The sequence below is a fragment of the Xenopus laevis genome, chromosome 6S (genome assembly GCF_017654675.1).
Source record: "Xenopus laevis strain J_2021 chromosome 6S, Xenopus_laevis_v10.1, whole genome shotgun sequence".
In the NCBI taxonomy this organism is placed as follows: domain Eukaryota; kingdom Metazoa; phylum Chordata; class Amphibia; order Anura; family Pipidae; genus Xenopus; species Xenopus laevis.
The window spans coordinates 37,078,749-37,091,520 of NC_054382.1; the positions used below are offsets into that span (position 1 = coordinate 37,078,749).

At 39.2% G+C, this 12,772-nt stretch overlaps 1 pseudogene; it reads right to left on the reverse strand.

Annotated features, from left to right (window-relative positions):
- Positions 1–235: 235 nt before the first annotated feature.
- Positions 236–12,772, reverse strand: part of LOC108719948 — a 61,968-nt pseudogene continuing 49,431 nt past the window's right edge.

Here is a 12,772-nt window from a genome sequence, read left to right on the forward strand (position 1 = left end):
TGTACAAGCCGCTGCAGAAAAGCCAACACCAGGGCTAAATATGTAACGGAATCCATATTACCAGTTAGGGAGCTATAGATATCCACTTACAAAACATTAACACATGGCAACATTGATTTTTCTTACATTTCTTTCACAAATCTGATTTTTTATTTTATTTTTTATTATTTTATTTTTTTATTTAATCTGAGTTAAAAAAAAAAAACAGTAAAACTATTATGTGATGCTTCAAAAATAATTCAAAAGGATGTGTGTGCAGTTTGATGGAAGAAACCTGTTTGGCAAGACTTCAGTCATTGGAATTCCATGTAGTACATCATATAACCAACCTACTGGTATTTGATCAGGTTCTAAATGGAATTCCTGGAGGGAGAACAACGTGGACACTTGGTACCTCTGTTTTTTGTGCAATATACACATGCATGAAGACACATCAGTAATATAGAGGTAAGGCAAATTACAGTAATGGCTATTTTTCATGTACTAACGTTTGTGCTCCGAAATACACAAATTACTAAACCCCATCTGAGAAACCGTTATTCCGTAGGTATGCTATTATATTGGTAGGTTAAGGTGTGATGTAAGAAAACATCATATAAAAAGAAATAAAGGGAACTAAAGATACTACAGTTAAATGTCTAGCGGAAGCTTTGCTGTTGTTGCTGCTTTCATCATCAGGACTAGAACTGCAAGATGTACTTCCACCAATAAGAGGATCTGTGAAGGCCAATGAAGAACAAGATGGAGTTTGATTGGTCTCTGCTGGTTCTTTGTCTTCTTTTACCATATTGCCCTGTTTAAATTGCAAGTCAGAGGCCACAGCATTTCCATCATCTCTCTGGGGGATCAAAATGTAATCTTCACACTTGCTGCAGCATTTCCAGAGCTTTCTGCCGCAGCCTAATAAAGAACAGATGACATGATTACCATTGGATTTACAGAATGCTTATCCTTTGGATTATTGAGTTGAATATTAATCAGCTTTAAGAAACTCTGATTGAATAAAGATTGTGTAGCTTTAAGACGATCACTCAGGATCATGTACAGTGGGTTGAATTCCACTTGCACAACTATCACCTAGAAACTATTGCCCTGGCACTTATGAGAACTATCTTTAGAAACAGAACATGCCACAAGAAATGAAGGAATCCAATAAATTCAACCCTGACTTTGACATTCAACTTGCTATTGAACCTCAGATTTGCAAAGTCAAGTGTCAATTGCTACAATAGACACAACATTGAGGATTTACTTGCAAACAATATTTTGTGGTTGTTAGCCCATTTGTGGTTGAAGAAAAATCGTTCGATCGATGGATTAAAATCCTTCGAATAATTCTATTCGAAGGATATAATCGGTCGATCAAACGATTTTTCCTTCGATCGTTCGATCGAACGAATTGCGGTAAATCCTTTGACTTTGATATTCGAAGGATTTAACTTCGACAGTCGAATATCGAGGGTTAATTAACCCTCGATATTCATCCCTAAGTAAATGTGCCCCTTAGTTGTTTAACAAAGTTACAAGATGACAGCCCCCTGTGGCCAACTTTAAAAGCATAAATGATTTGTTTCATTAGGCTTGTGGTGCAGTAAGTTCATATTTATATTTAGTATATAAAATACAGCATTTCTAGCCTTATTCTATTTTAGACTTTCCTTGTCCTTTAATCCAGAGAAAGTTCTTTGCACAGCACCAAAAATAAGTTAAATATAACTGAAAATTACATGGCAAACCAACCTGGTCTGCAAAGTTTCAAGCTTGATAAAAGGCCGTAAGGGGCCTGAAACGTTGCAGACCAGGTTGTTTTGCCATGTCATTTTCAATAAAGACATTTTTAACTTATATTTGGTGTTGTACAAAGAACTTTCTCTGGATTAAAAAGGTATTACCCCCCAAGTCTGTGGACTCTATTATTGACCTAAACAAGAGAATAACAAATGACGGACTAGATATTGTTGCTGGTTTAGTCATACATCTATATATTATGTATATCTTAATGGGTATTACCAGTAATAACAGCACATTAATGGGGTTATTTACTAATATCCAATGTTTCTGATTAATTAAGTAAAAAAAATCCGACCAAACTAGAATCCACAATTTACCTTTATTTATCATAAAAAAAAAAACAATTGGAGCAACAAAAACCTTTTCGTATTGTCATATCCGAATTTCTCGGATTGTCGCGCGAAAAATTACATTTGTTTTTGGATTTGACGCCTGAAAAGTCCACATTTTTCGTGAAATCTGTGGAAAAGCCTGACATTTTTGGATTATCGTACGAAACCCCAGCACAGACAATAATATCTTCAAATTCCAAATAGGACCTTTGCCACTGACTTCTACAGGACCTCGACAGGTTGAAGATGGAGTATTTTCAGAATCAAACTTTTTGCAGCCTCTGGTTATAATAAATCTCGAAAAATTTAAGGTTTTTTTTACCACAAAAAATTTGGATTCTATAGTATAAAAACTCAAAAATGTCAAGTTTTTAGCATTCAGACTTTAATAAATAATCCCCTATGTGTCAGGTACTTTCCAGCATTCCTACAAAGATCTGGAACTGATTGTTTTTATGTCTTTTGATGAAGCAGTTAAAGTAGTTATGTGACTAGTGGTCAGTCTAATACACAGGACTGCTTTCCCATTTGCTTTCAACATGGCCCCTAATCCATTGACAGACCCAGAAGCTCTATGTGAAACAATACTAAAGCATACCTCATAACATTTTGGAGATATAAAGAGGGACAAAAAAATTTGCTGTGCGTAGAATTTTTTTTGACCACGATCATTTTTGTGGCCACACCCCCTAATTTCCAGGTTATGAAAGTTTGAACATATTTCTGTTTTTTTTCAGTTATTATAGTTTTGCTAATGAAGGTGAATTGCCCTTAAGCTGTGAGTCTTACTTTTCCCAAGGGACTTCCTTATCTAAATTGTTACAATTACTTATTTGCATGTCTCAAAATTGTTACAAACTATCTTAGTTGCAACTGGAGGCTGTTCTGGGCTCTCTGCCAAAAGCCAATTAAGTTAGAAACTTTGTTTCTTTTTATGGCTGTTCAGTGCAGAGAAAGTCGGGACTTTTCAGTAGAAAAGCGGGACTGTGGGTTGAGCTGTCAAAAGCGGCACTGTCCCGCTGAAAATGCAAGCAGGGGGGTCTTTACATAAACGAAACATAAGTGTAACTGTCCAACACATCACTGCTGTTTTTTAAAGAGCTTTGAAATGTTTTGGACAGATATAAGAAAATAATATGCTGTAGAATGGCCATAAGACAAAAGTGGAGCAACTGTGTAGCTAAAATCACTGGAAAGCATTCAGCATTGGACTGGGTTGGCGGGAAGCCAGGAAAAAACCCGGTGGGCCCTGGCCCAGCCCCCCTCCCCCGATGTCCTGGCCCCCTCTGACGATGTCCGGGGCCCCCAAATGAAAATGAATCGGGGCCCCAGTATGGCATGCGCATCGGTGTGCGCCCAGACATTCGCACATGCGCTCAGGGGGCCTGGAGTATAGTTACCCGGTGGGCCCCCAATGTCCAGTCCGACCCTGAAAGCATTCCCTGCAAATCAGTGGAGCAGTGTTAGTTATGGCAGATATGGCAGATGCCATTGCTCCAGACATAAATATGCAAAATAAAAAAATAAATAAATGCAAGTCTGACATCTCAGCTGATCGACTTTTCTTTTTATATGTAGAGTATAAAATTGCCATTGGAATATGGGGGAATTCACAACATAATTGCTACAATTACAGCTGAGCCAGGGAGCATTATGCAAGATATACCTTGGCTTATGATACTGTAGGCGCAGGCCATTACTATTTTTGGAACATGATTAAAGCAGTGGATGAGATTTCCTAGGAAGCAAATGGAGAACTAAAATAGCTAGAGTTTACATATTTTTTCTGGGACATAAAAATATATTCGGAATGCTTAAATATATACTGTATGTGCCTGGTCTCAGTCTCTGCGTGATCACAGTTCTTTCTTTTTCCTTCTGTTTAGACTTGAGCCATTTGAGAGTTCTTTATTACAGGGAAATAGGGTTATATATTCTATAAATTGCTCTAGCCATGTTAAAGGGGTGGTTCACCTTTAAGTTAACTTTTAATATGATATAGAATGATTAATTCTAAGCAACTTTCCAATTAGCCTTTTTTAAAAATACATCAATCATTTAAAAACAAATGTTCTGTAAGGCTACGAATGTATGGTTACTGCTATTTTTTATTACTCGTCTCTCTGTTCAGTCCCGCTCCTACTCATATTCCAGTCTTTTATTCAAACAATGCATGGTTGCTAGGATAAATAACTCAAAAAACACAAATGTGGTGTTGCTACCAAAACATAACAACAAATAATAAAAAATTAAAAAACATGGCATTGATACAGGGCACTGAGGGAACACTGGAGCAACCTCCTGGTCTTCAAGTGGTCTGTGTAAATAAACTGCACTTGATTTGAAACAGAAGTGCAAAGAACATATTTTGATGCAAGTACTGTGCATTTAAAGGAGAAGGGTAGTCTTCTTCCACTTGGCGGTGCCAAATGTTAGCTAGCCCAAGTGATTGTATTTACTTACCTGGAACCCCGGGCTGGTGCTCCTATCAGCAGAAAACTGCACCGGCCCGGGGTTCTTCCAGCGAGCATCACAGAGCGATCTTCTTCCGGCTTCTTCTTTCTTCAAATTTCCTGGGGCAAACACATGCGCAGTTGAGCGAAATAGACGACTTTTTAGTTAAAGTTCGGCTTTCTGCTCTACTGCGCGCTGTCTGGATGAACTCCGGACAGATGGCAACCATATTTTACACGGTTGACTGTGGGGAATTGTGCTTACAGTCATAAATAAGCCCTATAACTTCCCATACAAGGCAATTTACTGTACATATTACATATGGTTCATTTAATATGTCCCAGATTTCTTTAGAAAGTGTTTGTAAAAATATTCAAAATCCCTTGGATATTACAGTAGCATTGGCAGGCTGCACAAAAGCCCACTTACACAAATGGTTTCATTATTTTCTTCTAAAATTTGTAAACAAGATGCATAATTATAAAGAAGCAGCCGGATAAAGTGAATGTGGACTGTACCTGCTTGTGCCTGGGCTGCTCCTGGGTTCCTCTCGTCTCATCACTCTTTCTGAGCAGGTTAGAGCAGTAATGATCATCCATGATTGCAATCTCGTCATTCTCTTCAGCTTCAAGGAGAGACTGGTTGAAGCTCAGCGTTCCTTTCAAAATGTCTTTTATTTGTTGGTAGGATATAAACATTCATTATAATCTGCCCTTTTTACCTTGTATTTATTCCAACATTCTATTACAGAAGAATTCATGTTTTAGTAACAATGCAAATGTAAATCTATTGTGATGACTACAATCAGTCCTGGTTATTCACAATAGGTAATTTGCAATGCAATTAATCATGTTAATAAGCTTTGATTAAGGGCCTTCATTCTATCTTCCCTGCATTAGAACCTGCCATTCAGTAGCTTTTTAATTTTATTATATAGTTCCATAAATCTTGTTGCAGTTTGTAGCTGCTTCAGTACCGCAAGAGACACCTGGATTTTATCTGCCTTTTTCAGCTTTATATTGAGCAATATATTGAGCTTATATACATAGGGAAAATAAATATAGAGCCAAGTAAATATATTTTTGTAGACCTCAAAGGGCCAAAGGAACATTTCATTGTTTGAGCTAAAAAAAATGGTTAAAATGAAGGAGTAATAAAGAAAACCAAAGCCAGGCGTCACATATACTCGACAGTTTGACGTTTCTTCACAATAAATATTTGCCAAAGTCCCCATCACTGCCAGCAGTTCCCCAAATGGCCATGGGATTATATGAAGATATAACATGCTCGGTGGTTGTTAAAAGTAGGATTCAGCTATAGGCAGAATTTTATGGAAAATTACACAATACAATACACTACAGCTTTTCCAATAATACACAAATGCACTCAGTTAAAGGGATTCTGTCACAGGAAAACATGTAAGCTTTTCCAGCAGAATCCTAAATCTGTTTTTCAAAAGAGCAAACAAGTTTTTATATTTAATTTTGAAATATGATGTGGGACTAGCCACGTTCTTACTTTTCCAAGTGCCCTCAACGATGTGACTTGTGCTCTGATAAGCTTCGGTCTCTCTTTACTGCAGCAATGAAATTTGGAATGATGTCATCCACTACCCAGCAGCCTATAATCAAAACAATGGGCAAGCACCTGTTCTAAAAGATACAGCTGCCTGAACTGAAAGCACCTCCAAGTTTAATAATAATAATAATAATAATAATACATAGTACAGTTGTGTTCACTGCTCTGGTAACAATATATAGCTAGGAAACATTGGTAGCAATGTATGTAGATGTATGGAATTTGCAATTGAACAGAATACAAGCAGAAGGATACCAAATGGAAACAGCAACATTTTCTCCTGCATTTCTGCTACACAGATCTGCAACTTGAGAGAACTGCTCAGTACGTGGCTAGTAGGGCTTATTTTTGAGAAATTACTTCCAAAGTGCAATTGCCAAATAGCAACCAATCAGGTCTTTTGCTTGTTGTTTGCTTGTTATTATTGGCAACTGCAGAGGTGCAATTTAGCCGCACTGTAGTTATTTCATTACTATGGGAAAAGCTAATTTACTGTGTTTATGGGGTGCCGTTTGTCCTTAATACATTCTGTATACAAAACTATCCCTAATACACATAATGAATGTCTCTCATGTTATATAAGAATTTGTGACCATACACAGAGAAAAAAAATATACAAAAGACTTATTTCTATTAAAGAATGAAAACAAAATCTGGTTAGTGCACAAATGGATGTCATTATATCACAAACTCTATTCTGTACAGTTTAACAAGCAATCTGTCTCACAAATGTATAACCTCCATGTAATGGACACACTTATGTGCAAAGTTACTTACAGAATGAATTATGTAAAAACAAAGTTGGACATAATATATAATAGTTTAACTAACTAGTGCTTGTCAAGCTAGATTTGAATGACAAAATAGATATCTGCGACAGAAAGCAAGATTTTATAGCACAGGATTCATTCTTTCCACAAAATGACAGTTTTGTTTCACAAAACAGATAAAATAACCATTCTGTGAAGCAACACTGTCAGTCACATTCCTGAACCAATAAGAACAAAGCTTATTGCCATATACAAACAAGGTGAGAAGTTGCCAGCTCTGCTCCACATGGCTAAGGCAAAGTATCTGACCTGCTATAGAGGGCGCTCTCTAATGTCCCCTGTGTTGCATAGTAATAAACATGAACAAACCTTTCCTAAAAGAGCTGCTGTTAAACACTACAGCTTCATAAATGGAAATTTTTACAAATGGCTGAGAAATATAATGCTGCACTTATAATGATTGTAGAAAAAGAAAAGTATGCAAAACATAAATATGATCATTTTAGGTGATATGGCTATTCTTATTGTAGTAACCTGCTTGTGTGGCCATTTTGGTTAAGGGCTGTTTTGCCATTATCTTATGACTCACTCCTGTTCCTCTTCCTGTCTAAGCTGAGAGCAATAATGGGACAGGCCACACCCACCTGTCATCTTCTATTAAATGTACCAGAAGTTACTGTGCTTGTCTGGCTGCTTTGCCTGACTCTCAGAGACAGTTATACGTTTTGTATATGATAGTTAGACTCCAATGTCTCCTCCTAGCTGTAATCTTGCACTAATTAGCTTGTAGTAGTCTCTTAATAATGTGCTTAGCTATAGTTCAAATACTACATAATAGCTTTAGTCAGAGACTTGGGACTGATCATGCGCACCACGCATTCTGTATACTATGATGTGTAGGTTATATGAGCAGCCACTCCTGAGTACTGTGTGTAAACAGAAGAATCTTCTGGTAAAAAGACGGAGGGATATTAAGGTAAATAGCTAACAAAAATAAAAAATGAACATCAATTGCAAAGCTTTCCAGCTGATTTCAGTCGACACAATGGGGTTAAATTGTATTTCAGCTTCTGGGCAACTGCAGACTTCCAAATACATGTTTAAGAAACCGTATAGCAAATCATGCGCTCTACTTAAAAACACACAAAGGGTTTAGCAGAATTTTTTACGCAATGGGAATCTTGCAAATCCATTATGGCCTGATACCCGCTACAAGCAGGTGCTACAGTTCTGCCACCAATAGAGAAAAGAAACAGAAAAGGCAAGTGAAATGCTTTGCATGAACATGCATGCACGAAACTGAAATGTTAAAGAGTGAAATACAATTGGTGGTCCTCAAGTCCCTCTGGGGGGATTACTATACAACTCTACAGTACATATGCAGTGATTGGATAGGGGGTTAGTAATTGCGGGGGGGTTGCCATTAATATTCCTGGCCTGTGTGGTGGAGGTACTAAACTGAATAACAGGGTGCCCCAGTCAGTCCCTAAAGTCTTAGCATTTCAATCATGCCAGCAAGGGAAGACATTTGTGAGTCCATCTTTACTTGTGCTTCCAGCAGCTATAGGCACCATATTTTTGTTTATGGCCACAGCTTCTCACTGGAAGCTGCCAATATCCACAATAGATCTAAGCCCATGATTATTACCATAAATTGAGTTCTGATACATTTTTAGGAGAGGTGCCCAGCGTTGAACAGGAGTACTTGGGGGCCCACTGGGTACCTGATTCAAGGGCCGACCACCCCATCAAATCACAAAAAACAAAGAAAATTTCAAATACAACTTTTACATTATGCATCATGAAAAACAGGAACAAAAGCAGCCGAAATTTTCACATAGAGTCAATATCCCTCTGAGAAAAAGGGAAAATCAGTATTAGCTATTCAGACTTCATGAAATGTGAGATTAAGGCTGAAAAGACTAACCAAGTGTAAAGATGGGAGCACAGGCTAAATTAATTTACAGATATAGACTAATGGAATTGGAAAAAATAAATATATTGAAACCTCTATTAAAACTCTATTAAAATTTATGGATACATAAATATATCGAAACCTCTATTAAAACTCAGATAAGGGAGAACAAGGGAGAACGTATATCTTGACTGGAATATTATGCCAGAGAAAGAGAGAAATGGTTCCTTTCTTTAGACTTATGCCCTAGAGCAGTGATCCCCTACCAGTGGCTCCTGAGAAACGTGTTACTCTCCGACCCCTTGGATGTGGCATCAAAGCAGGTGCTTATTTTTTAATTTCCTGGCTTGAAGGCAAGTTCTAGTTACATAAATACCTTGGGTACCGCCAAACAGAGCCTCCTGTAGGCTGTCAGTCCACATAAGGGCTACCAACAGCTAATCACAACCCATATTTGGCATCCGCAGGAACTTTTTGCATGCTTGTATTGCTCGCCAACTTATTTTTACATTTAAATGTTGCTCACATGTAAAAAAAGGTTGAGAACTCCTGTCCTTGAGGTTGCGATGACTCTAGCAGGGGGTGAGGGGGATGGCCAGTTTGGCCTGGCACTTAAAGTGCGTTTAGAATAAGCACTGATGGGTGCTCCCTTGAGTCCCTTAGTACTCTTGTGCTTCTTCCTGGTACTCAGTACATGTGTTGTGAAATGAAATGGGTCAAAATCAGATAATATACCCACAAGCCTTGAGACAATAACTGGGACACATCGTTGAAAGAAAAGCTCTCCACTACCAGCAGACATTCATATTTCAAAGCTTGTATGCTAGTGCTAGGGCACTGGTAATATTGATTAATTCTTAGTATCACTTTGTATTTCATGCTAGTGTTCTGCCACCTATTTGCAGACTAGGGAATATATATTCATGTACATAGTGCCTCTAGGTTTGCTCAGTGATTGTAAATGTTGCAGTTGGAAATTTGGAATAAACATTGTTTTCCTTGAAGAGTATGTTATTTGTTTCTTTGTATGCATACTGTATGTATACCCTGACAGTTGCATTTACACAGTGTAAACCATATTCCAGTACAATTAAACACAGAAGGATACAAACCCCTTACGTGTGTAGAGAAACATATTTGGAGTTGTCTTAAGCATGAGAGAGCACTTCTCAATGGAACTACCTCCTAAATAAATATGAACTTGTTTTGTTTTTATACTTAAAATATATAAGGTGACATATTTAAAAAGGTGGATTTGGTTGATCCTCAAAATGTAACCCCAGCTGACTCCTCTTGAAGAACATTTCCCCACTGATAAATAGCTAAAAAAGAATCAAGCTCTACAAAACTTAACAGTGGGTGAAAGGAAAGGTAATAGCTTTACTGCAGTTGCACCTGGAAGAAAACTAACCAATGAAGGCCAGTAGTACATCAGCATTTCTAATATGGGAAGAAATCTATTGCACTGGAGTAACTAGAGAAGAAGCAGACCCCACAATCATAGGGGGGCCAGAGAGAATTGCTGGATGGAGGAGGCATAGTGCTACTGCTACCCTGGGGCTGGCTGATGTTCAGGGGGTGATGGGCCGGAGGGGAAGATGAATACTGTGTGAATGTAGTACCTTTACCATATTTTATGAATGCCAATCATGATCACACAGCTCTTCTCTGCTTCTTCTCCATCCAATACAGTCAGCAGGCATATCACATACTGGAAGTTTGCCAGGCCGCGTGGTTTCGGGGGTCCGCTACTTTTAAGTATTCTACTGGTACGTGCGTTTTAGTCAGAGGTCAAGAGCAGACCTTTCTTGAGGTTATTCCTTCTCGTGTTTGCCCTAGAAAATTTCATGTTCTTTGTGTGTGCATTACCTACACACAGTGTCCTAGGAAGTGAATGAATTGCGAACATCATAGTTATACTATATTTCACATAGCACAATTCTTCTTGGATGGATGAACCGTAGAGACACCAACTATCCCAACTACACTTGCTTCTGTGTATCAGGAGCCTGTCTGTGTGTATCTGGTACTTGTTTCTGTGTGTATCTGGCGCTTGTGTCTGTGTGTATCTAGTGCCTGTCTGTATCTGGCGCCTGTGTCTGTGTGTATCTGGTGCCTGTGTGTATCTGGCACTTGTGTCTGTGTGTATCTGGTGCCTGTGTGTATCTGGCGCCTGTGTCTGTGTGTATCTGGCGCCTGTGTCTGTATGTATCAGGTGCCTGTGTCTGTGTGTATCTGGCCCCTGTGTCTGTGTGTATCTGGCTCCTGTGTCTGTGTGTATCTGGCGCCTGTGTCTGTGTGTATCTGGCGCCTGTGTCCAGGGCCGCCATCAGGGGGGGACAGGGGGGACAAGCGTACCGGGCCCGGGCATGAAGGGGGGCCCGGCAGCGCTGCATTTTTTGAAGATCCGGGCCCCCCTTACGAGCGCCCGAGCCGTACGTCTTGCCTCTTGCGTGCCGAATGCGGAAGTGCCGAAAAGCCGAAGCCGATGCGCCGAAAAGACCCGAAGTCACGGAAAAAGCCGAAGTCACGAAGCGCCGAAAAGACCCGAAGTCACGAAAACAGCCGAAGCCGAAGTCACGAAGCGCCGCAAAGACCCGAAGTCACGAAAACAGCCGAAATTGAAGTCCTGAAGCGGTGAAAAGACCCGAAGTCACGAAAGGAGGCGAAGTTGAAGTACTGAAGCCATGAGTTCAATCCTACTGAACACCAGTTTGTGTTTTTTTTTTTTTTAATCCCCTGGCCACCAATGTTTTATTTTAATATTCTATAGGCCCCTGCCACCAATCTTTTTTTTAAAACTTTTTTTTGGGGCCCCAATTTTTTTTTTAACTCGTAAGGGGCCCCTTGCCACCATTGTATTTTTTTTTTTTTTTTTTTTTTTATATAAAATTAATTTTCTTAACTTGTAAGGGGGCCCCTGCCACCAGTTTTTTTTTCTCAAAAAAAAATTTTTTTTTCAAATTTTTTTTGGGGCCCCAATTTGTTTTTAACTTATAAGGGGGCCCCTGCCGCCAATGTTTGGTTTTTTTTTTCAAAAAAAAAAAATTTTTTTTTTTCAAATTTTTTTTTGGGGCCCCAATTTGTTTTTAACTTGTAAGGGGGCCCCTGCCACCAATGTTTTTTTTTTTCAAAAAAAAATAATTTTTTTTTTGGGACCCCAATTTGTTTTTAACTTATAAGGGGGCCCCTGCCACCAATGTTTTAAAAAAAAAATGTAATTTTTTTTTTTTGGGGCCCCAATTTTTTATAAGGGGGCCCTGACCATCAATAACTTTTTACAACTTGTGTGGGGGGGGGTTTACTTTTTTAGCGCTGATGTCTGTGTGGTCTTTTAACTGCGATGTGGAGTGGGCGGGATATGGGGTGGAGCTTGGTCGTCAGTGTGGGCGGGGCCCAGGGGGCCCCAAAAATTTTGTTGTACGGGGCCCCGTGATTTCTAATGGCGGCCCTGCCTGTGTCTGTGTGTATCTGGTGCCTGTGTCTGTGTGTATCTGGCGCCTGTGTCTGTGTGTATCTGGCTCCTGTGTCTGTGTGTATCTGGCGCCTGTGTCTGTGTGTATCTGGCTCCTGTGTCTGTGTGTATCTGGCGCCAGGGTCTGTGTGTATCTGGCTCCTGTGTCTGTGTGTATCTGGCGCCTGTGTCTGTGTGTATCTGGTGCCTGTGCATAGCTGATGTATCTGGTGCCTGTGCATTAATGTGTGCCTACAAAGCTGTACATATGTTGTATGTATGAACAGTAAGTAATAGGAACGAAAAACAAGTGATGGCCTAAAACTAAGGTGAGAAGCCAAACAGCCTTTCAGTCAGTCAGATCACACTCTTTATCAAGGGAACAGTAAAACAATAAGAATCTTCCCACAGAGTAATATTTCTTGTTCAGTGACCTTCAGAAAGGCATAGACATGCACTCACAAAGGAAAATGAATAT